This window comes from Canis aureus, chromosome 33 (assembly GCF_053574225.1).
Source record: "Canis aureus isolate CA01 chromosome 33, VMU_Caureus_v.1.0, whole genome shotgun sequence".
In the NCBI taxonomy this organism is placed as follows: domain Eukaryota; kingdom Metazoa; phylum Chordata; class Mammalia; order Carnivora; family Canidae; genus Canis; species Canis aureus.
The window spans coordinates 33,881,486-33,905,919 of record NC_135643.1 but is presented as its reverse complement, the minus strand read 5'-3'; the positions used below and the strand labels follow the sequence as shown (position 1 = coordinate 33,905,919).

At 36.6% G+C, this 24,434-nt stretch overlaps 1 pseudogene; it reads left to right on the top strand.

Annotated features, from left to right (window-relative positions):
* Window positions 1-17,302: 17,302 nt before the first annotated feature.
* LOC144304261 (translationally-controlled tumor protein-like) lies at window positions 17,303-17,800 on the top strand (annotated as a pseudogene).
* The last annotated feature ends 6,634 nt before the right edge of the window (window positions 17,801-24,434 follow it).

Sequence of the window (24,434 nt, the reverse complement as noted above, 5' to 3'; positions counted from 1 at the left end):
GTCCATTGCAGGCAAAACTTGGGTTACACATTGTAGAAAATAGGAGAGTGAATAAAACAACTACCTCCTCATAGAGTCCTATAATGTATCATTAATTAGCATAGAAAAGCAATGAATTGAAAATAAGTGGAGACTAGGGCCTTCATATCTATATGAAGATACCTTTTTTCCCCATCATCACAGTTAATGCATTTTTACATAACTTAACTTTACAGGCCTTATCTCATTTAATCCAATGAAGTAGATTCTACTATAATTTTTATTTCTCTTCTATGGATAAAGAAATTTGAATCAAGAGTTGAAGTTACTTGCATAAAGTTCACATGGCAGTAAATAACCACTATAATGTCTTTACAAAGGGCCCTTGGTTGATTGGTTAGACAATTGGTTTCCTTCAGCAAGTGCTCTAAGCATTAGGAATGTGTAATTTGAATGATACTTCAACTTTCCTGGTCTTGACAAGGACACATAGCTGGAAAGGCTTCATTTTTCTTCATATATAAAATGAAAGACATGGAAGGTCATATTGAAGTTTCATCCCTCTTTTCAAGTGCTTCAATTTTTTAGAAAATTTTATGAATATTAAATTACAGCAACATACTAAGCATCATAAAAGGCTACTTGTAGACTTCTGTTGATCCAAAGCATCAATTTTTTCTGAAATTATCCATATATTTAGGCAATGAATATCAGAATTTCCTGAAATAGCCCAATAATCAAAATGAAGATAATACTGCTGCTTATGAATCCCAATCCGGGGGTAATTTAAATGTACTGTAATTTAAGAAGAAAACTATTTAATATTGCTTTCATTAGGGATCAAAATGATGAGTTAAAGAATACTGTCAAACCCACCAGTTCGGAGGTGCATAGCTTTTCTGTCATGGCTTTTTATGTTTGTTTAAGGGTTTCCAGCAAAACACAAAGAAAATGATAGAGGACTAGAAAATAATACGGAAGATCAATAATTCAAAGCATATCTCTCCATAACTCTTCCAATCAACTAATCAATGCATGAGGAGTTACTAGTGCTTCGTCTCTCATGCATGAGGAGTTACTAGTGCTTCGTCTCTCACTTCTTTGTGAGAATATTAATTTTCTGTCTGGTTTCCACTCAAATTCTCCATGCCTACTTGCATATTAAGTACATATCCAGTCTTTAATTAAAAAAGAAATATTTAAGGGGATCCCTGGGTGGCGCAGCGGTTTGGCGCCTGCCTTTGGCCCAGGGAGCGATCCTGGAGACCCGGGGTCGAATCCCACGTCGGGCTCCCGGTGCATGGAGCCTGCTTCTCCCTCTGCCTATGTCTCTCTATCTGTCTCTCTCTGTGACTATCATAAATAAATAAAATTTAAAAAAAAATAATAAAATAAAAAAGAAATATTTAAACATTAACAAAAAGTGAAAAAAGCCAGACATGGAGTGAAACATGCTAGTCCCTTGGAGAAACCAAATATAATTCCTGACAAGAGATATTTCCATTGTAACTCAGACTTCATCCTTTTTCAACAAGAGGCAGAAAATCAATGATCAGATGTTGTAAATTTCCACTTCAGAGAGTGCAACTTGTGTTTTTATCACAAGTATGCCAAAAGTCTTAATTCTTAAATGATGACAAATTGTCTGCATCAATAGAACTATGATTCTCTTTCATTTATAAATGCATGTAGCAGATAGTCCCTAAAGTTCTAAAGATGCTTTGCAAGTGGAGTGTTAAATATCAAAGTATATACAAAGGTTTATCCTGATGGAATCTCCTTTGGCATTAGAACTGCTTCCTTTCATTGTAATCTCTTCCTTGTTTAGATAGAAAACACTTAACAGTTTGATGTTTTGTTAATTGTTCCTGAATTAGCACCAGCATCAGTTCATATTTCCTGCATCACTGGGACAAAAGAAAACAAACGGCCTATAACACGCAAGCTTCCTTGCGATCTGCCTAGACTAGGTCTTCCTCCAAAAGCCACGCGGTTTCTTTCTAAAAGGCTCAGGAGAAGACTTAACATTTAGATTTCCTATGAATTTTATTCTTGTTAGGTTTTCTCCAAAAATGTCACAAGGAACTAGAAACCAGAAGGTGTAAAAGGGGAGCTCAGAGAATCCTGCCATCATAAATCCAGACTACGGTACCACGGAATGACTTCCTAAATCAGATTGCCTTCAAAAGATGGCAAAAAACTACCTGATTTTTACTAAAACTACCTAAACAGTTGTGTCAGAGATGGTCCCGCTTGGGCATATTGGAGACTTGATATTCTTGTCACCTTATATCCAAAGAAAGTGTAAGGGGAAATATAATGAATTGTTTCTGCAAAGAGACATTTAAAATTTTATATGATAGAATTGGCAGAACAAAAATGCATTTCGGGGGAAGCTTTGATTACGTAATGCTAAGCGCTTTGCCAGGTAGCTCCCTGAAATGCATCATTCTATCACATTTGTTCCAAAGCACTTTCCACACAATAAATACTCATTTCAACCAGCGTACAGATAACTCCATGGTTCATATATAATGTAATCATTCCAGGGTCCCTTTTGTAGTACTAATTTGCTTATAAAAACATTATATTTTAAACATCTTTCAGAGAAGAAAGGGTTGATTTTTGGCTTTTGTTTCCAGCAAATAATACGTTCAAAATGTATTAGAAATGTGACAACCAGATATTTTCACTTTCTAGTTGTTTACTTCCTGTGAATTTATTTTATTTCAGGCCATGAGTAATAGCATCATAAAAAAGTATATTAAGATATTGGCCAAAGCAAAAGAACTATCTTTTATGAGTAGGGGATAACGAATTAAACAATATGTCTTGTAGGTTAACAAATGGGGTGTTTTAATTTTTTATCTCTCAAATTAAAAAAAGTATCCAGATGAATGTCTTGATCATTTAAAAAAAATGATTGCCTGTAAGATATTTCTACTAGACAAAATGTTCGCTCACATTTTTTATCAAATTATTCCTATTAAGGCGGGGAGCAAGAGAAATTTGAATGACTAAAGTGAGGGGTTTTATTTTGAAAAAAAAGTAATAGAAAATAGGAGGAAAAAAATTCTGCCTCTGATAACTTAAATTTTCAGATATGGGAAAACTCTTCAATAATGCCATGAAAATTACCACTGATCATTTTTTTTTTTAAGATTTTTATCTATTTATTCTTGAGACACAGAGAAGCAGAGACATAGGCAGAGGGAGAAGCAGATTCCCCTGGGAACCTGATGTGGGATTCAATCCCAGGACCCTGGGTTCATGACCTGAGCCAAAGGCAGATGCTCAACCACTGAGCCAACTAGGAGTCCCATAACATATGCAATCTTATAATTAAAATTTGGAGATCACAGATCATTGTACAGTCAGCAAGTTTTAGTATTTTTATTTTTCAGCTTTGGGCAAACACCATAAAAGCTTTTGTCTTCAGGCTCCACTGTGTGAGAGTGAGCACATTAAAGCACATTAATGAACCTTTTCCTTGGAGAATATGCTTCCATTCATTGCCCTTTTTGCTGGACGCTATCCCATCCATTGTTCCTGGGTGTCTCAAATGGCCCTGTTTCTGCTATTTAACTCCACCACTTAGACCACAGCTGTTTTTCCAGGGTTGGACTCTGACTGGAGTGCATCCAGTCTACTGCCTGAGTGACACCAATCAGATTACCTCACAAGAATTTAAATAAGAGACAGAAACTGCGATTGTCTGCAGGCTGGGCACCAGTATCCCAAACCAAGCAGCACTTCCAACAACTCCCCTTCCAGCACACTTAGTGTAGCTTCTGCTAGTTAATTGTTTCATCTAATATGCTTTCAGTTAGAGGCTTTATTATCTCTAAAACGTGTGATGAATATATCACAAGTCATCTAGAGATCACACAAAATAGTCCTGAGGCTGCTCCAGGAGAAATGTGGATACCTAAAATGATATGTACAATGAGTCCTCCTAAAGGTAGAAATTTTAAGGAGAATAAAATTAAAGATTAGAAAAGGTAGTAACTTTCTTAACACTCCAAAGCTAGTAACAACAGGGCTGGGATTCACTCTATTTCCCGCCTCTCGGTCCAATACTTTAATATTCTCTCCTGGCTCTTACAGAAATCTAGCCAGCTGTGGGTCTCCATATAATTTTTGCCCTTTTGGTTGTAAACATTGTTCATCACATGGCTGCCAGATCATTTCATAAAGCAAGATGAAAACTTTTAACTGTTTAAATAGCCCAGCACCCTTATTTTATGTATGAGAGAAAAAAGATTCAGAGGTGTTCATTGATTTGCTATGTGGACATAGCTAGATGATGGTCAGGATTGGAGACTGGGTGTCAGACTCTCAGTCCACTCCATACATTCATCTAATAAATGCCACACTAGTTAGTTATACTGACATGGACTTTAAAGACAATGTGAATGTAGATGTCCTGCATGTGACAGCTTATTTTGATGCATTATGTATGCTTAAAATAAATAAAACACATCAAAGAGATGTGCTTCTCTCTTGATTATGTCAGTGTTTTCAAGAAAAGGAAATTGATATTTGGAAATAAAATACAGAAAGGGTAAGAGATTCCTATATTCTATGTTTAGCCAGACTTAACATGACTATAACAGAGAATGTTTTCCCTGCTGCCATTTCTGACTCTACATCAGTTGTGAAGTAATGCATGCTCTTGCTTTTAGGATGCTCTGCAGGATCCTAAATAATAATTATGTACACAATCATGTCAACCTTGCTCAGAAAAAATGCCATATGCAAATAGGAATCTTAAATTGCTAGCTATTAAATCCATTTTTTTCCTTTTGCTAAGCCAGAGTATGAGTTTTCACATAGAAGAGAGTTACAGAGGTGTTATATAATCAGGTTACTGAATTACAATAATCTAATGCTCTAATTAAAGAAATGTATTTTCAGAAATATTTGAAACATGGTAAAACATTACCAGCATCTAGTTTTCCATCCAGAAATTAAATTTTCCAAACTAAACAGCCATGCCATAATTTCCCCATCTATAAATGGACATATGGTGAATAATGATCCCCACACCTTGAAATTCACACCCTTGTATAATATACCCTCCTTTTGAGTATCAGCTGGACCTAGGGATTCACTATTCTAGTGAATAGACCATGGCAAAAATAATGCAATGATACTTTCAAGGTTAGGTGACAAAGAGACTGTGGCTTCTGATATGATGCTCTCTCTTACTCACATATTTACTCAATTTGGTGGAAGCAGCTGCTAGGTTGTGAGCTGCCCTATGGAGAGGTTCATATGGAACCAGCCAACAACCAGTAAGGAACTGAGACCTCAGTCCAAAAGTCTATGAGGAACTAGATCCTGCCAATAACCATGTTAACAAACTTGAAATTGTATCCTCTTCAAGTCAGGTCTTCACAAAAGATCACAGCCATGGCTTTTCTTTTTATTACAGTCTTTTTAGATTTTGTGGCAAAAGCACATAACGAAGCCATCCATAGTTGCATGGCCCATAGAAACTAGGAGATAGTGTTTGTTATCTTAAACCACAAAATTTGGGAATTATTTGTTACTCAGCAATAGATAACTAATACAGAGTATAAAACACCAAGAGTTTATGACCCTCAACAGGCATTCAGTATTGCTTGCTAGTTAAAGAACAAGTTTCATTGATTTTGTACAGCACTTATGATTTTTTAGGGTTGCCTGGGGGGCTCAGCAGTTGAGCATCTGCCTTTGGCTCAGGGCTTGATCCTGGAGTTCCCTGATGAGTCCAGCAGTGGGCTCCCTGCAGGGAGCCTGCTTCTTCCTCTGCCTATGTCTCTGTCTCTTACTCTGTGTCTCTCATGGGTAAATAAATAAATCTTAAAAAAAAAATTTTCAGTTTAAAACAATGATTCAGGTAATTGAGCAAGTAATAGAATCTCAGATCTCCAGAAGCATTGAAGTGATCCTCCTAACATCTACTTTTAAATACTAGAGGAATTGAGAGATTCCTGTGATAGAAGGAATCATTAATTTTAAAAGAGCAAGCTGCTATATCAGCTCTAGGTGACCACTCCAATCTCACCACTAGACCCATTTGGTTGTGGTATTTAACCCAAGAAATTTTTCCTCAAGATTAAGCTGTAAATGGATTGTTCTTTGAATTTCATTGCAAATTCTTCATATTACAAAGCAATTGCAGAACCCAAATCTATCATGACTCTGGTATAAAACCTGATTAATAGTTTCTATAAAAATAGAAACTCAGTTCCTTCATACTATGGTTCTCTTTAAAAATCCCAGTGCCTTAGTTATTTTTTCCATTAAATCATTGAATGTTAGATTTATATTTAACCCCATCTGTTTATGACATACTAATTAGAATTTCTTTCAGTCACATCTACCCAAAAGCAGTTTGGTCACATCACACTCTTATTTATTTAGAGTTTATGTCTCCCCTTTAATTTATAAAGATCCACTTTTCTAGGCTCTTTGAAGATATTTTACATTTTTAATTAAATTTCTAGAATAATATCAATAAATAATACTATATAAAACATGTCATACATTAGGATTCCTTTGAATATTTACAGACATACAATCCCTGAAGGATATAAGGGTAATGAATAAAACTAGGAATGGAAAATAAATAAGAAAATGAGCTAACTTGGGTATTATTACAAACATTTATTGTAATGATTATTGCAATGATTATTACAAATATTTATTGCAATGATTAAGATGCTGATATTCTGAATCACAAAACACAGTCATTAAATTTAATGGAAATAATCCTACCTAAAGCTTAGTATATATTCCGACATTTTCACAGCCCTGTTGGAAAAAAATATCACCTAAATGAAAACTAGCAATAAGCTCGTTAAATCACGTCAGGGTTTCCTTTCCCCTGTCATGCTTTTATCTAATGGGTTTTCCTTTGAACAAGGAAAGCAACAGATATGTAACACCTGGTATATCCAGGTAATGAATGTCATTAAAGCTATCTTTTGCTTTTGTGCCTCTTTTTTTTTTTTTATTTTTTTTTACAGTTTTGAATTAGATGACTCCAACACTGGCATTGGCATAATTTTTTTTTTTTTTTGTAATATATCCATCATGACTCAGACTCTCTGAATCAGAGCCTGTGGGCCAGCATCAACAACATTTTCCTTTTCTAGAACAGGAGAGGTCTGAATATTGCCCCAGAGGCCTGTCTCCCAGGCAAACAGAGCCTGCCAGCACACACAGGAAGCAGGCCTATAATTTGAGTGTTTGGCTTTTCATAACTCTGGCTATAAAATAAGAATCATCAAGACAAAAAAAAAAGTTGGTTTGGCTGCTGGATTTACTATCCAGCTACTCAAGAAATTCTCAGGATTTTTTAATCTTCGACCATACTAACAGGCAATATCGGTCACGTTACAGTCAGTTTTAAAAGCATAGTATAACCATCCAATTCTACCAATGTGTCCTTTACCTATGACACTTCTGAAAAACTTCAGCTATATCTAAGATCCTTCAAAAATACACACATGCACACACACAAATTGTTAATTAAAAGTATCTTGCAAATATTTTTGAACACTTCTAAAGCAAAGAACTGCTTCAGTGTTCTCAGTTTGTTCCTGGCGCTTGCAGACATTTGAAGAAGTATAGTGTATTCCCGGGGCTATTGGTTTGTTAAGCACCCAGTGGACTTTAAGTGGGTGTTTTTGAACATATCATCACATTTAATTTCATGTTATTTTTCTACTCTGAAGGTAAAGACAATTTGTTCTTTATATTTATAAAAGGACTGAAGTTTTGAATTAAGAAACTCTGTATAAGCATGCCTTGTGTCCTTATGTTGTTGTAAATGCTAGCCTTATATACATTTTTAACACCTTTACAGTAATTCACCTTGATCAATGAGAAAGGTTTTTAAAATCCTGCTAGAATAACTACCTTTCATAGAAAGTGGATTTTGATTTGGACTTTAAAAATATACTGGAGTCTCCCTCCCAGAAGATAACAGCATTGCTGGGTGGGAAAATGATCCAAGAAAAGGCCTGGAAGAGCAGAACTACCTGACAGAGAACTTCGATTTTACAGATAAAACACCTGCAGACAGGTGGTCAGGGGTGAATTTTAAGAGTTTTCATGCCATGCAATGAACGTGGGGCTTGGTTCTTTGAAAGCTGGAGGGCAACAGATGCTTTTTAAGGAAGGCAATGGCTTGTTTCAAATGATTTTTTGTTGGCAGAGAGGGAAGAGAGAGAAAAAATGGCAACAGAAAGACTGTTTAAATGACTATTCAAACAAAAATGGTCAAGGTATTTTGGCCTTAAAATTACTTGAATTTGGGATCCCTGGGTGGCGCAGCGATTTGGCGCCTGCCTTTGGCCCAGGGCGCGATCCTGGAGACCCGGGATCGAATCCCACACCGAGCTCTCGGTGCATGGAGCCTGCTTCTCCCTCTGCCTATGTCTCTGCCTCTCTCTCTCTCTCTGTGACTATCATAAATAAATAAAAGTTAAAAAAAATTACCTGAATCTTTTTCATCTAATTTTCTTGAGACTTTTCTTCCTGACCAGCATTTAAAAAAAAAAAATTATCATTTTGATTTTTCCATTTGGCTCATTATCTTCAAACTTAAAATTGCTAGGAATACCAATAGACTTTCCAATTCAAGACACAGGCCTATGCTATTTCTAAGTTTATGTCATCTGCAAATACTAATATGAATCATCCTGCTTTAATTTTGAATCTATTAAAAAGTGCTTAAACTCTTCTCTTCTTGAATAATAAAATCAATTGCCCAATTCCTGATGCTGTAAACTATCAATCACATTTATAAGAAATATAGTTTTACTTTTTTGAATTACATCAAAGTAAAATTTATTTCTTGGTCACAGTGTGATTCACTTGATTTTATGAACGAAATTCTAGTGAAGTTTAGAATCTAACCAAGAGCTATGATGAAGCCACACCTAGTTGGCTGGTACATCTGATTCTATATCTGACCCCTCATGGCTGTGTTTCCTACAACCTATACAGATATCCCTCTTTCATCATCAGAGTTCAAAGGGACAATTACAATTACAGCAATCCGGAGCAATGGGCCAGGGAACGTAGCTGCCTATTTGACAGACTGCTCCAGTGGGTAGCTGGTTTTGATCATGGTCAAAGTTATGCTGGGCCAACGCTAGCAACTAGCTGTGGGTCTTAGCTGGAGTCAGGAAAGATAAGTTACAAAGCAAGTACTAGATTGGCTTTGTAGGCCTAAATCTAAGCCAATAAGCCAAGGAAGACTATAGTCAAAGTCATACAGAGCTTCACTGACAGGTAAAACCTGAGAAAGTTGTGTGTGCCTCATGAGAAAAAGACATCTGAACAGAGAAAAAAGAAAATGAGGCAAGGACATCATGCTTTGGTGACCTATCCCCTATGGGAAGAGGGAGTAACAGGTGTGAAGGCAGGAAACAGCATGGAGGCCAATATGGCTGGAGCACAGTAAACGAACTATAGAGTGGGAGTAGCTGGACTCAGAGAGGTAGCCAGAGGAAGATCATAGAGGGCTACAAGGGTCAGAGACGAGGCTTTGGATTTTACTGTATACAGAAAGGAATGACATAATCAGACATGTTCTTTAAAACTCACACCAATTGCTGGTTGGAAAATAGATTGTAGATGTCTAGAGTAGAAATAGGGAGACCAGTCAGAGACTCCTGTAGTAATTGAGGCAAGATTTAATCATGTTCTGAATAAAAGTGGTAGCAATGGAGATATTGAGATGACAGATTCAGGATATATCTTGAGATATAGTCAATAAAATTTGTGGTTGGATGTGAAATAAAAAAAGAAGCAAGAAAGACTGAAATTTTGCCTTAAGCAATTTCAACGGTAGAGTTTTCATTAACTTTACAATGATTTACAGAGACCACTGAAAGAATGAATTCAAGTGTTCAGGGTGAGGGATCAAGTGCATGATTAGGGACAAGAAGAGTCTGAGATGTTTATTCTGTCCATGTGGACATGTCAAGTTGTAATTGGAAATATGAAAGTGAAGTTGAAGAGAAAAGTCTAGGCTGGAGGCATGAACTTTGGAATCTATCCTATATAGATATCATCTAACATCATAAAATTAGATTGAGATTATGTAAGAAGTGAGTAGTATTAAAGAAGAGTGGTGTTCCAAAAACTGAGCTTTAGGAGGTTCCTAGATTTAGAGACTGGGAAAATGAAGAGGAACCTCCTGGAGACAGGGAAAGAATAGCAAGTGACATAAGAGAGAGGGCTGTCTTAGGATCCAAGAGAAGACAGTGCTTCAAAATAAAAGTGACTAATTAACTGTGCCAAATTCTGATGAGAAGTCAAGTAATTTGAGGACTAAAAATAGATTGTTAGATTGAGCAACAAAAGATCACAAGTGGCCTTGACAAGAGTAATTTTAGTTGAATAGGGGAGAAGGACTTGTGAAGTGGGTTCAAGAGAGAATAAAAGCTAGCAAGTATAGACAGTTCTTCCTTGAATTTTTCTACAAAGATGTATAATATGGATGGAAAATGTTTTTTTAAAAGAGTTTGTTTATTTATTCCCGAAAGGCACAGGGACAGAGAGGCAGAGACCTAGGTAGAGGGAGAAGCAGCCCCTTGCAGGGAGCCCGATGTGGGACTCAATCCCAGGCCCCCGGGATCACACCCTGAGCCAAAGGCAGATGCTCAACCACCGAGCCACCCAGGTGCCCCCAGAAGATGTTATTAAAACGTTCCTGTTTTTGTTTTTTAGGTGAGAGGTACTGTAGTGCATTTGTATGCTGATTTAGATGATGCTATAGAGAGTAAAAATTATGATGATATGGGAGGGTAGTACTACTGGAAAAAAATGGATATAAGTATGTTCTAGGAGTAGCCAGCAACCTTGTTGAGGAATGGAGTGGAACATGTGTAGTCACTCACGTTTGGCTCTTCTTTGTCTTTGAATTCATTCTCATCCTAAACAGTCATGCTTTAGAGTATCAAATCAAAATTTCTGACAGCATATTAGTATTTCCTCTTCAATTTTTTATCTATTATACACATCTTCTCTTCTTCTTAGAGCTGTTTGTTATGCCTATTAATATCATTAAAAAATAAATTTTAACTCATTTTAAGTACCCACATAAGACTTTCCTCCTCTGCCCCCCTCCCCAAGATGTCCCTCACCCCAGAATCTTTCTTTTACTATGTCACCACCATGGAAAATATGATCTGAGCACATTGGGTGAGAAAATAAGGACTATTCTTTCTGTTTCATTGCAAATAGAACTGAATATTACATTTTATTTATTTTATTTTTAAAAAGATTTTATATATTTGTCTATGAGAGACACAGAGAGAGAGGCAGAGACACAGGCAGAGGGAGAAGCAGGCTCTTTGTGGGGAGCCCAATGCGGGACTTGATCCCAGGGCCCCAGGATCACACCCTGAGCCAAAGGCAGATGCTCAACCACTGAGCAACCCAGGCATCCTTAGAATTGAATATTTTAGAAGGATATTGATTGCTCTGAATTTTACGTATTATCTCTCTGTTTTCTAGGTGACCCTTCTGAACATAATCTCTTGCCTTTCTGATTTACCATATCCAATATCATCCCTACATGGCCAATCTCAAATCCTGACTTTTCCTAATTTACCCTATAACCTCAGCATCTAAGTCTTAGCAGGTTAGTTGATTTTAGGAGAAGACTTAAAGCTCTGGCCAATAGAGTCAGGCAAAGATAGAATTTCTGAGATCATACATAGTTAATAAGTTTAATCGGCTGAGAGTGGCTAATAATGCTTGTTGTTCATGTATCCTGTTCAAATGTTTAAATACTCAACAGGATAAATGCTACTGAGATGTATCCAGCAGTTACGTCAGAGCATCCGCCTGCTCTTAATTACTCTAGACATAAATTGTTGAGTGTTAAAATAGCTAAACCTGGGTAAGCACCTAAAGGATTGTTCAAAGTCCAGTAGTTTTGGCAGATAAACCAATGAAACTTAAGTGCCATTCTTTCAGAGATCATAACCCACAGAATTAAATTCCAATTTTGCCAGTCTGGCCTCTTCCATAGACCTTTCATTATCTAATGAACCAGCTACTGCTCCATTTGCCCATAAACCTCAAGATAAACCTGTGATGCATCAAAAGATTTGCAAATTATGTGCCTATTTGGATGTGAACCACCAAACTATGTAATCTAAAACCTTGAGTTCTATTGGCTGTAGTTCTTTTATGGAATCATCTGGTTTACCTGGTCACTTGGATCAAGTTGAATAAGTAAATCATTATCTATTAAGGGTATATTCATGGACACCAACCTCTGCAACCATTTTTTGTTCTAAAAAATACATGCTGCTGCTGCTGCTACTTCTACTCGTCTCCTACGTATAGTCAAGTTCCTGTCACATGTACAGTATCCACAATTGAATGTTTTGGTTACTGAGGAGTTGGAATCTTTTCATTTGTCCAGATTGAACTTGATAGTCCTATAAATGCTCCAGGAGACCAGAATAAAGAAATAGGATTCTTTGTTGCTTCTGACATCCGAGGAAGGCCTCAAATCTTCCTCTCTCTCAAATGGCAGAAAACACTTACTCTGGACTTACATACCTAAGCTTTTATCAATGAAGGAGGTTTTTATGAATCTCTTTTGCAGTTTACGGCATAGAATTCACAGCAGAGATCCTGTGGATTTGGATTTGTGCAACGTGGGCCCTGGATATTTAACTGCATTCAGCTTAGGGAAAGAGAGTACTACAAAGTTAAAAGTGCACAGGGCTAGTTGGCATCTCATATTCTAAAAGAGCACTATAATTTAAATAATTTAAATGCAACATAGTTTCATATTTTATTACCTATGTCAGAATTTCTGTGAAACTTCATGATATTCTAGGATATTTCTATATTTCTTTCTGTCTGGGTGGAATTAGAGTTCTTTGCATATTCTGAGCTGAGGTTATTCTCAGAGTGTAATTTGCATATTTTGTCCTAAGTAAGTTTTGATCAAATCTTCATTATAGAAGCCATTTTTCTTTTTTGTATCCTTTACACTCCAGAAGGGTATTTTTGTTTTTTTAAGAGTCACATTAATAAATAGTAAATATCACAACAAAATTAACAACCTTCATTTTCTCTATTTTATTACTGCAGTATTAAATCTGCATTGGCAATACTTAACTTCTATATCTTAGGATGAGAATATAAGCAGAATCAGGAGAGCAATTTGATTGAATTGAGAGGCTTTAGAATCAGACAAACTAGGCCTGAGTCCTGATTTGACATCCTCCCAACAGTATAACCTTCCTGGCTTTCTTGCCTGTAAAATGGCAATAGTGTAATCTACTGTTATGAACTGAATGTTTGTGTCTTCCCCAAATGTATACATTAAAATCATACCCCTTAATGATCGAGTGTCTGCCTTTGACTCAGGGTGTGATCCTGATTGGGGATCCAGTCTGGCCTCTTCCATAGTCCTTTCATTATATAATGAACCAGCTACTGCTCCATTTGCCCATAAACCTCAAGATAAGCCTGTGAAGCATCAAAAGAAGATGTGCAAATTATGTGCCTATTTGGTTGTGAACCACCAAACTATGTAATCCAAGACCCCTGCGAGGAGCCTGCTTCTCCCTCTGCCTATGTCTCTGCCTCTCTCTGTGTGTGTCCCTCATGAATAAATAAATAAAGTCTTTAAAAAAATAAATATAAAAATAAAGTCACACCCCTCTATGTGGTAATATTAGGAGTAGGAGGTAGGTCCTCTGGGGAGAAATTAGGTCATAAGGATAGACCTGTCACAAACGGGGCTAGTGCTTTATAGGAAACGCAAGAGAGCTTGCTTCCTTTCTTAGTCTGCTCTTCACGTGAGGATACCATAGAAAGAAGGCCATCTGTAAGCTAGGGAAAGAGCCTTCACCAGGAGCCTAATCATGAGAGCACCCTGATATTGAACTTTCAGTCTCCAGAACTGAGAAATAAATGTCTGTTGTTTAAGCTCCCAGTCTGAAGTATATTTGTTGTAGCAGCTCAAGCTGACGAGGACACCTACCAAGTCAAGATTGGGTACACATAACACAGCACAATGCTTAGGAAACTCTCAATGGCTAGTCATACGTAATAGTAACACTGCTGAAGCAGCCTTTCAATCCATTTTAATTCACTTCTCAAAAACTATCCAGCACTTACTTGGTCCCAAATTTGTTACCCGGTTATGTGGATATGATCCGCTTTGTGGTGCAGATATAAAATAAGCCACAAATTGTGGGTCAAGGAGTTCAGTGTGTACTGAGAGAGATAGATACATGAATAATTACAATGAAATGCCATACAAATCCAAAGAGATATTTGTGCAAAGCTCTTTTGGTTACAGAGGAAATGACTAACTATGAGATGTGGAGTTTTGGAAAGGGTTCACAGAGCAGGGGACTTCTGGGTTTAGAGACACTGTAGGAATTTTTCCAATAAATAGAATTACTTAGTAGAGAGAGCCCTTAACGGGAAGCAAAGGTCACTGAATTGCTGCTCTTTCTCTGGGAACACTGGACCCAAGATTTCTAGATATCCTTTGCTCTGAAACCTCAGGGATGAGACTGCTTCCTCACCACCACCCCACCTTCAGTTGCAGGCAAGACCAGCCACCACATGACCTTTAATTACTATCCTGTGGCTTCTGAAGCAAATCCCATCATGCCTCAATACCAGCTCTCCTGTATTACCACAAGAAGTCCAGGATTTCCAGATCACCCAGTTTCACACAGATATTCATCATCACCCAGTTCCCAGCCTCCATGAATCTGACCATATCTCCCACACTCTTGGCTATCCAAGCCTTTCCACCCAAACTTGTTTCCTGATCAGAAAACTCGTCTCCTTCCTTAACGTCTTCGCTGAACATGTCCTTTACATTTTTGCTGAAATTTAACTTGGCTCCCGAAAACACTGCTTTCTTGGACCGTTCAAGTGAAGGACTTATTTTTATTTTTTCCTCTCATGCTTAAGTAGTACACATGACTGGAGCTTGAGGTAAGGTCTTTTCTGCTCCCTGTTCCCACTTCCAAATGATCACTCCTTTCTGCGTTTGAAACTTCATGTCTTTTGAAACATCCATTCTCATACTATGTCACCCTGTATCCCTCTTTGTCAGGCCACATACAGACCTCTGAATCATTGTTCTTCACTCTTTAATACTTTCCCTGCCATTTTGGTTATCCACTTTAAAATACAGCTCTATGATCCAACTATCACCTTGGCTTCTAAATTCTTTTCTTTCATTAGCTCCATCCTAATGGAGAGCTAAAAAGATAATCTTTTTCTCCAACCTTTCTCCATGACCCCCATGTCATACCTAGACCTTGTCATCACCCAAAACTGAATTTCAGTTTCAAACATCTCATTTTGATTGTCATCCCCTGTTCTTCCAGTCTATTCCCTCTAGGACTCCACTCATGCAATTCACCAACTCATCACAGCTACCCATTCATTGACCCTATAATTCATCTTTATTCATCATAACTCCTTGTCTAAACATGTCATATTATCCAGCTTGTTTTTCATGATTCTGCCCTATAATTACTTCCCAATGAATGTCTTTAACTGCCTTTATACTTTCTCCCTCAGGCAAACTTTCCTGGCAAAATCTAAACTCTGATCAAATGCACCTATCTGTTGGATGCATTAATCTATCCTGCATTTAAGTGGCTAAATACTCCTTGGGAATATTACATAATTATGCTTATTAGAGTCACCCATGAACAACATCTTGCCAGAAACAATGGCTGGTTCAATGTCCTCACCTGTCATTTCCTTATCTGAAATATATTTTTTTAAAGATTGTATTTATTTATTCATAAGAGACACACAGAGAGAGGCAGAGACACAGGCAGAGGGAGAAGCAGGCTCCTTGCAGGGAGCCAGATGCGAGACTTGATTCCTGGACCCAGGATCACACCCTGAGCTGAAGGCAGATGCTCAACCAACTGCTGAGTCATTCAGGCATCCCTGAAATATCTTTTTCTAGGTATATTTACTTATTATGATGTGCTACAACTTTGAGAGTGTTTTTGTTTAAAACCATCATAAGTGCACTTTTACATAGAGTTCCCTCTGGATAATATTCTATGTGCCACTGGCATGACATTTCACAACTTCAGACAGTATCCAAAATGCAGGATTTCCTTACCACTAGCTGGACCGAAAATTTTAATTGCCAGAAATTGTTACATGTATTTAGTAATCAGGCATTTGTTTTCTATTGTGTTTCGCCTTGTTTCACCACTTAAAGTCATTAAGAATCTACGGCAAGATCAGGCTCTTAATATCTAGCCATCTAACAATGTACTCTACTAACACTTCTCTCATCCTGGTCCCCTACACAATATCTTAGACCATGTGCTATTTCCCAACTTCCAATTATCAGATATTTTTAAATGACATTTAGCTTCCTACTATCAGATGCTATTAAATGCACTGACCTCAGTTCTCCCAAAGCTCATGAAAGATACATCCTCATCTGAAATCATTGCTTTTTCCTAGATCTTGAATTTAATAAACCCTAAATCTAAGTCTGCTTTAGGAAAGCTGCTCTATATCTGCTGCATCCTTTATTGAATTTTTAGGGGAGGTGGGGCAAGAGTCTATGGAGAAAAACTCTATTCTCTCATTTGTAGAATAAGAGGAATAGAACAAATATCATGAGGTTTTTGATATTTCAATGTGTTAATATACATAAATGTTTTAGTAGAATCCTGGCACATAGTAAAAATTCAATAAATGTTGCTTTTATAATTGTTATTATTATCTAGAACCATCTCTCAACCCCTGGCTTCACATTGCCAAATGCATGAAAGTCCAAGGGAAGAATACTCATTTTTTTTTCTTTTTCTGGTTAGTTATCTTTACTCATTTGTCATCTTTTCTTTTCTTCCTCCAGGCAATTTCTCCCAGTATTTTATTGGCTTCTCCTCCCAGTAGACATTCTATTAGCCTCTCCCTATCCTTATTGTTACCTCTAATACTTCAATTGCATTATATTCCAATTTTATTAAGATTCTCTGGGAAATGTATAAAAATAATAATTGTATAATAACCATCCTAATGGTACAATTGTTTAGAAGTAAAGATTCCAACAAACATTAAGATTAATTTTAACATTTTTTAGCCTAGGAGATCCGAATCAGTGTATCTATTTATTTTTTCAAAATTTACCAGAAGCCTTTAGTGAAATGTCTATTCATCTTTTTGGCTCTCATCTCCCTCCATCTGAGCTCTGTGCCCACTGCACCACACCTGGGGATAGTTTCTGGTTCCTGCTACACTGGCACTGCCCTTGCTCTCTTCAGGTGCCCTCATAGTCATCTGCCAGGACTTCATCAGCCGTGATGAGATGTTCTCCAACATCTATAAGATCTGGGAGATCTCATATCCTGAACCTGGAGGTAGACTGGAAGATGGTCAGTAGAACAGCGAATATCATTAATGGCTAGCTCATTGGTGAAAATGCCACCTCAAAGTCCCCAAGGGCAGCAAAGGTAGCAAGGGCACAGTTACCACTGGTGTTGCTATTGTCATGAACCATCCTTGGCAGGAAAAGAAAAACAGCTTCACAAAAGCCTATAAGAAATATATCAATGATTGCATGAACTTAATCAAAGGCAGACTTGAAGAACAGAGACCAAAAATAGAAAAACCTTTTATGACAAGGGCTGCAGAACAAATCAAGCACGTTCTTGCTAATTCCAGAAACTACCAGTTCCTTTTTGCTAAAAACATGAATCTAGATGGCGTGATTGCTCTGCTGGACTACAATGAGGATAACATCTTTAAGGATGTTTTAGAAATGGAAAAATGTTAACCAATTTGGCTATTACATTGGATTGATCACCTGTTGCCGTAACTGGCTATTACTTTTCATCCATACAAATCAGAACTTAGGCAAATGGGACTGATGCCATTTTGAGCTCTTCATTAATTTTCGGCTTGATATACTTGGAGCAGACACATTGTCTTAAGGGAAAAAAAGCATGTCATGTAGGTTATCTAAAAATAAAAAGCACTTAAACTAAAAAAACAAAGAGTGTCCATCAGTACTACTAGTTATTAATAGGAATTGCAAATTTCGGGCCCTCTAGTGGTCAATACCATGTTGCTAATTCTCTAAGACTTCCTCAAAGAGTAAATTTCAATAATATTTCCATCAAAAGATAACGGGCCATTATCTTTGTCCCCCAAATATGGCACCACAGTTCAAGCTGAATAATTCATTATATCAAAAAAGAGTTGTGAATACCAGTGTAAATTAATACTACTAATAAAAAAAAATCAAGAAACCAAGATAAATTGTCAATACTTCCTACCTTGGGTTTGGGTCATATCTTTTAATAACACAGTATATTTATTTATTTTTTTTATTATGGCATATCATACAGACTTTAGGAGCAGATATTACTACTTACTATTTATATGCATGGCTTAGAGGAGTTAATAAATACTTCTATCAGGTTCTACTAGTTTAAAAAAAATCTAGATAATATGTACCTTACAAGGATTATGAAATGGAAACAAGATTAAATATATACCTTAATTAGTGTACTGCATGGAACAGAAAAGTGCTCCTCAAATCACTAAAATAATCGTGGTGGTGCTACTTTTGAGCAATAAAGGAAAAGTAAGACATTTCTTCAATTTCTTACAAAAACAATACTCTTATTGACATTACTTAAGTCTAAACTCATGTGGATTTTATGTGTACCTAAATAATAATTATTCCAACATTTTAAGTTTTACTTTTTAAGTTTTATATGACTTAATAAGATAGTTACCCTGTCACAAAACTCTGTGGTTTTTGTTTCTCAGTTTAACACCAATACTGTGTGCCATTTTTTAAAAGTAAGGCTAAGTCTCAAGAACTAAAGGCAACATTAGGTGTTTTTTTAAAACATGACCAATTATAAATAATTGCAGTAATTCTATAGAGTTAGTTTAGGACTACTCCAAGTATTTAAAATTAAAATGAAAAGTAATAAGAGATGTGACAATATTAATATGTGGAAATGTCTCACTTCTTTCAGCTCTAAAAAAGTAAATTAACTTTCTGGTGGAATTATATACTATTTAGCTGGTTATATTTTAGTGATAAAATATCCTTGTTCCACTGTGTGACTAAGTATGTGTATAATACTATAAAAATAATACAACATATTCTTCATTAATTTTTCTCCTACAAAAGAAAACATAGACCTTTTACACATAGAGGCCAGGTGATTATGTGTCGTATTTCACTGTAAAGTCACCAATTTAAGCTTTAATGTCCTTTATATGTAAGGATATACATCTGTTTCTATTTCCTTGACTTCATACCTCTGCCAAAATTAGATCTAGAAATGTTTAAAAGTAGTTTTGCAGGGTTCAACTTATAATAAAAAGGAAGTAAGTTTGCCAGATAAAATAAAGGATGGCCAATTCAATTTGTTTCAAACAGTACAGTGTTGGTGGTAAGCAGAGTTGCCCTCCAATTTGTTCCAGATAAGCAATGAATATTTAGTATATATTTCATGCAACAATATTTTTTAGTGTATCTAAGTCCCAGATATTATATAGGTCAAACTTATACTAAAAAATTATTCATTATCTATCTGAAATTCAAGTTTAACTGAGTACCTTGTATATTTATTGGCTAAATCTGTTAACCATAAAAGGAAGATAAAAATTAATTTGGAATAAAATGCAAAACAAATATTTCAACAATAATACCTTGTATTTTAGCTGAAAAAAAAAAAAAAAAAAAAGGATCTCCAGTCTACTAAGAATGCAAGGCCAATACATACAGAATTTTATGCATATGGAGAGAAAAAAAGAACTAGCTCTCTTTCCAGATCTAGATGATTTCTGCTGTTCTTGGCATAATTTCCATTCTGATATAAGTTTCTTGAATAATTGGCTCTTAGGAGATCTCTAAGAGTTAAAGGTTAGTAGACAGTCTGAAATATAAAAATTCAAGGAATTGTGAAAAACTGCTTTACCCACAAAAGTCTTACCAATTCACAATTAAAAAAAAAAAATACCCTTACTTCCTGAATCATAGCTAACTGAATCAGAAGTGGGGGCCACTTTCAACAAAAAATTCTTCTCCAGGGATTTGGAGTTTGAACAATATTAATTTTTTTTTTGTGGCTAGACCTGAAATGTGCAAAACCATGGCCATTTGGTGGGGTCTCTGCATGCTTATATGCTGCCTTTTAGAAACTAGAAAAAGTCACCCATCTAGGACAACTCAACCCTGAGGGTTCACAGCTGGGCTAGCAGAACTAGATTGTTTTTTAACTCTCTTGGCTGGACACCCTTGTGTAGATTGCAAACTGTACAATCTTATGGGATTGCCTTGCCATTTTATGCTGTGCAAAATAAAAAGTAGAGTACAGAAACAAGTGGAAATGGAAAACAGTATAAGAATACAACTAGCACTTTGATATTTTTGTTTCTAAATTCTAAGCCTCCTTGAGACAAAGGTTTATTTCTATCACTATGTTTTATAAAATATTCTCTTGAATCTTTATAATAAATTCCTCCATTTTGCTTACTGTAGATCATACTCATTCCTGACACTTGAAAACAAACTATTGTAATTAGTTACATAAATACTGGCTTTAAAGTAATGTCTTAAGAATCACTGGCAGATTCTGATAAGATTCTGGCAATAGGGGATCCCTGGGTGGCTCAGCGGTTTGGCGCCTGCCTTTGGCCCAGGACGCAATCCTAGAGTCCCGGGATGGAGTCCCACGTCAGGCCCCGGCATGGAGCCTGCTTCTCCCTCCTCCTGTGTCTCTGCCTCTCTCTCTCTCTCTCTATCTTAAAAAAAAAAAGATTCTGGCAATAATCTATATTGAACTAATATTTGAATACACCAATGTGCCTTTCTTTTACTTTCTGGATTGATCTTAGTTTCAGAGGCTGAGAAATCCTTCAGTGAACAAAAAGGTTTGCCTTAACTGCACCCAGAATGAATTTAATTTTAATTCACTTCCTATGAATAATGAGCTCCTCAGGCTGGATTATAAGCTTTGTTGTTTGATATAAATGCCTTTTCTTTTTTTGGAACAATTTGTAAATATAGAATTGGAGAGGCAGTAAAAAGAAGGAATCAGAAGGTTTTATACAAAAACAGCTTAATGACATGAAAGAAAGAAACACTGGAATAAACAGGAACAAGAACAGAACCACTTACAGTGTTAACTAAGACCTCTCTGGGCAGTGGCTTATATATTACCAAAGGTTTTTGTTTTGTTCTATTTGTTCTGTTTTTATGATTGTGGGGAAAAGCTCTGCTTTTTCGTAAACCATCACATCTCAAGTCTTCACAGAGCCATTTTCATAGACATTTACTTTCCTCCAGGTGAAGATATAGGAAGTTGTTTTCTCATTGTCTTTCTATCATTTAACATGAGAGGCAAACTTGCTCTAACATACAGTTCATTCATTACAGACATCTTGCGTGGAATCATGTGTTGAAAGCATCCATTCCACACAGCATGGTCTAAAGGATGCCCATACCATAGTTCGGTGTAGTATTTTTACTTCTTGAGAATCACAGTTTGGCTATAAATAAGTACTTGGCCATCAGAGAAATTATCATTTCTTGAATCTCACTAGGAAATTTAGGATAGGTTAAAGCATCAATGCTTTGTGTGTGTGTGTGTGTGTGTGTGTGTGTGTACTTAATCTCATTCTACATCAGCAAAAACCCTGAAAGCAGGGGCACGCTTAGGTGGCTCAGTGATTGAGCATCTGCTTTTGGTTCAGGTCATGATTCCAGGGTCCTGGGATGAAGTCCTGCATCAGGCTTGCTGCAGAGAGCCTGCTTCTCCCTCTGCTTATGTCTCTGCCTCTCTCTGTGGGTCTCTCATGAGTAAATAAGTAAAATCTTTTTAAAAAATCCTGAAAACAAGTTTCTTGACTTCATTGGATTAATTTTTAATTTTTTTCTGACATATAATCACATATAAAACAAGAAGTTGTATCCAGTGATTGTCTAATTTATGTGTCTTTGTAGTATCATATATTAAATTCTTAGAACAAGCTTTGGAATCCAAGAGACCTGGATCAGATGACAGCTCTATGTGCCCTCTGGTAGGTGTGACCTTCCAGCAAACATACTGTTAATTGAATCTTGTTTGCTCAAATGTACAACAGGCATAATAACCATTACTTTCCACAATTCTCGAAAAGATTAAAAATGTAAATATACGTTAAGTGGTTAACAAAGTGTTTGGCACATAGTAGATACTAAATAAACAATAGTTACTATGAGAAGAATACAGATTAGCCTTATACTTCAAGTTCTCCATTTTTAACTTGGTTTCATTTTTAATATAGGAGGTGATGAATGGGCTTTAAAGAATACTGAAGAAATGGACCGCTGTCTTGGAGGAGAAGGCTCAGTAGGTGAAACACTAAGGAGACCATTGTAATTACTGAGCACCAAGATAATAGACCCCCTCTCTGATGATGACATATAAGTGGGAAGGAGTAAATCCTAATGGGTAGTTTTTATTTCCCCTAATGGGTAGTTTTAATGTAGATATTTTTAATATAGAATCTACAGGATGTGATAACATTGGAAATAGGGAATATAAGGAAGAGATCAAACATTACCCCAAGGATTGAATTTGTAGAAGTGAGGAAATGGTACCATTAACAGAAATTGAGAGTTTGGAAAGGATGCACTGTGGCATCAACACATGAAATATAAGAGAGGAATGAGCACCTCTGGAGAGCTACAGGGGCTGAGGACCATGATGTGGGAATTCTCTGTATGGAGCCAGTAGGCAAGGATTTTGGTAGTGATATCCACTCCAAAGTAGTGGTAAAGGCCTAATTATAAAGAAAAAGGGAAGGAAGAAGAACAAGGCGGAAGTATGAACACTGCAGGAACGATTCTTAGCAGTAGGAGACCCAGGAGAACTGGGATTAAGGAAGTCAAAGGAAGACTCATTTCAAGAAAAGATAGCAATTGGCCATGTAGATTTCTACAGATCCTCATGAGGATGGGGCTGGAGTAAAGTTGCCTGGATTTGGCCATTGGGAGTCCCTAGCCTGGTGATTAGTAGGATTCTTGGATTGGTAGAGGGATTGAAACCAGAACACGCATATTTAAACAGGTGGCAGTGGGAGATAGTGATAGAACCCATCCAATATGAATCCTTTTTATGTTTCTGAGGTGCACTTGGAATCTGGCATTGCCAGCCTGTTGGAAGGGCCTGGTTTGAAGTTCAGGGAGTAAACCACAGAAATGCACTCAGGAAATGAGGTGAGCTGGGAATGTTAAGGAAAAGGGCTTGCATCTAGTCGTTAAAATATCTAGTGAGGGCTGTGGAGTTTATTGTCACTCTCCCCCTTACCAGTCAGATTTTCAGATCCTAATCTGAAGTAAGATCCTACCAGATCCTAGGAAATGAAGCAGATCCTAGCCCTGAGATGAGGTAAGAAACTAAGTTGATAAGTGGGTACCAGAGCCAGAAAGAAGCAAAAACTGGACAAGGCCTATGGAGGATGGAGGAAGGATGTATTCAGCTGAACCTCTGGAGCAGAAGATGAGAGTCACATAAACACATGTTTAGAAAATGAGTCACCCATCTCTCTAGAAAAGCAGTTGTTTATTGGCTAATATTATTTACCACTTAGGGCTGACTGTAGCTAATTATCAAAGTAGGAAATTCACTGGTTTTCCCCTGAAGACATGACTTCTGCAGTTCATTTGTTAACTCCACACCGTTTCTCCCCTTAAAGAGCCGCCAAATCTGCACAGCTAAATAGTCTCAGAACTATCCATTTGAAAAATGTATCTATGAGTGTATCTAGCTGTGGCATGTAAAATGAATAAAAATATGAAAGATAATATATAGTAATTAAAAATACAGGTTCTGTGGCTCTGTAGCAGAAAACTATCTCAGAGGGTTGTGAGTCATATAGTAACACTCAAAAAATGTTACCTGTTATTATTAGCTTAGTATAAAACTTGAGTATAAAACTTGAAGTGATCCCTATTTCTAGTGAGAAATAAGGTTAAACATTTAATGCTCAAATTTCCTCATTCCATAAGATAAAAAATTTCATGTTGTTTATATGATTACTGGGAAACTATGACATGCAAAGAGTAGTTATTACTATTCCTTCATCCTTTGGTCCCAGCACCAACAAGGAACTCTCCAGGAGGAAACCACAGAATTGATAAATTCCAAGCTTCTCTTTGATTCTGGAATGTATATTCTAATTCTCAAATATACGTAAATTCAAAAGTTTTATCTTTTTAGAGTATTCATTGCTTTTAGTACACAAAAGTTATTGAGTGAAGGAAAATCCAAAAATACTGAAAAGAAATAATTCATACACCTACTTCCAAAGATAATCACAGTTAAAATTTAGGAAATTGTTTGAAGTTTGAGAATTTTATCTATCTCATATCTTACTTAACTCTTTCTCTATCCATCCAT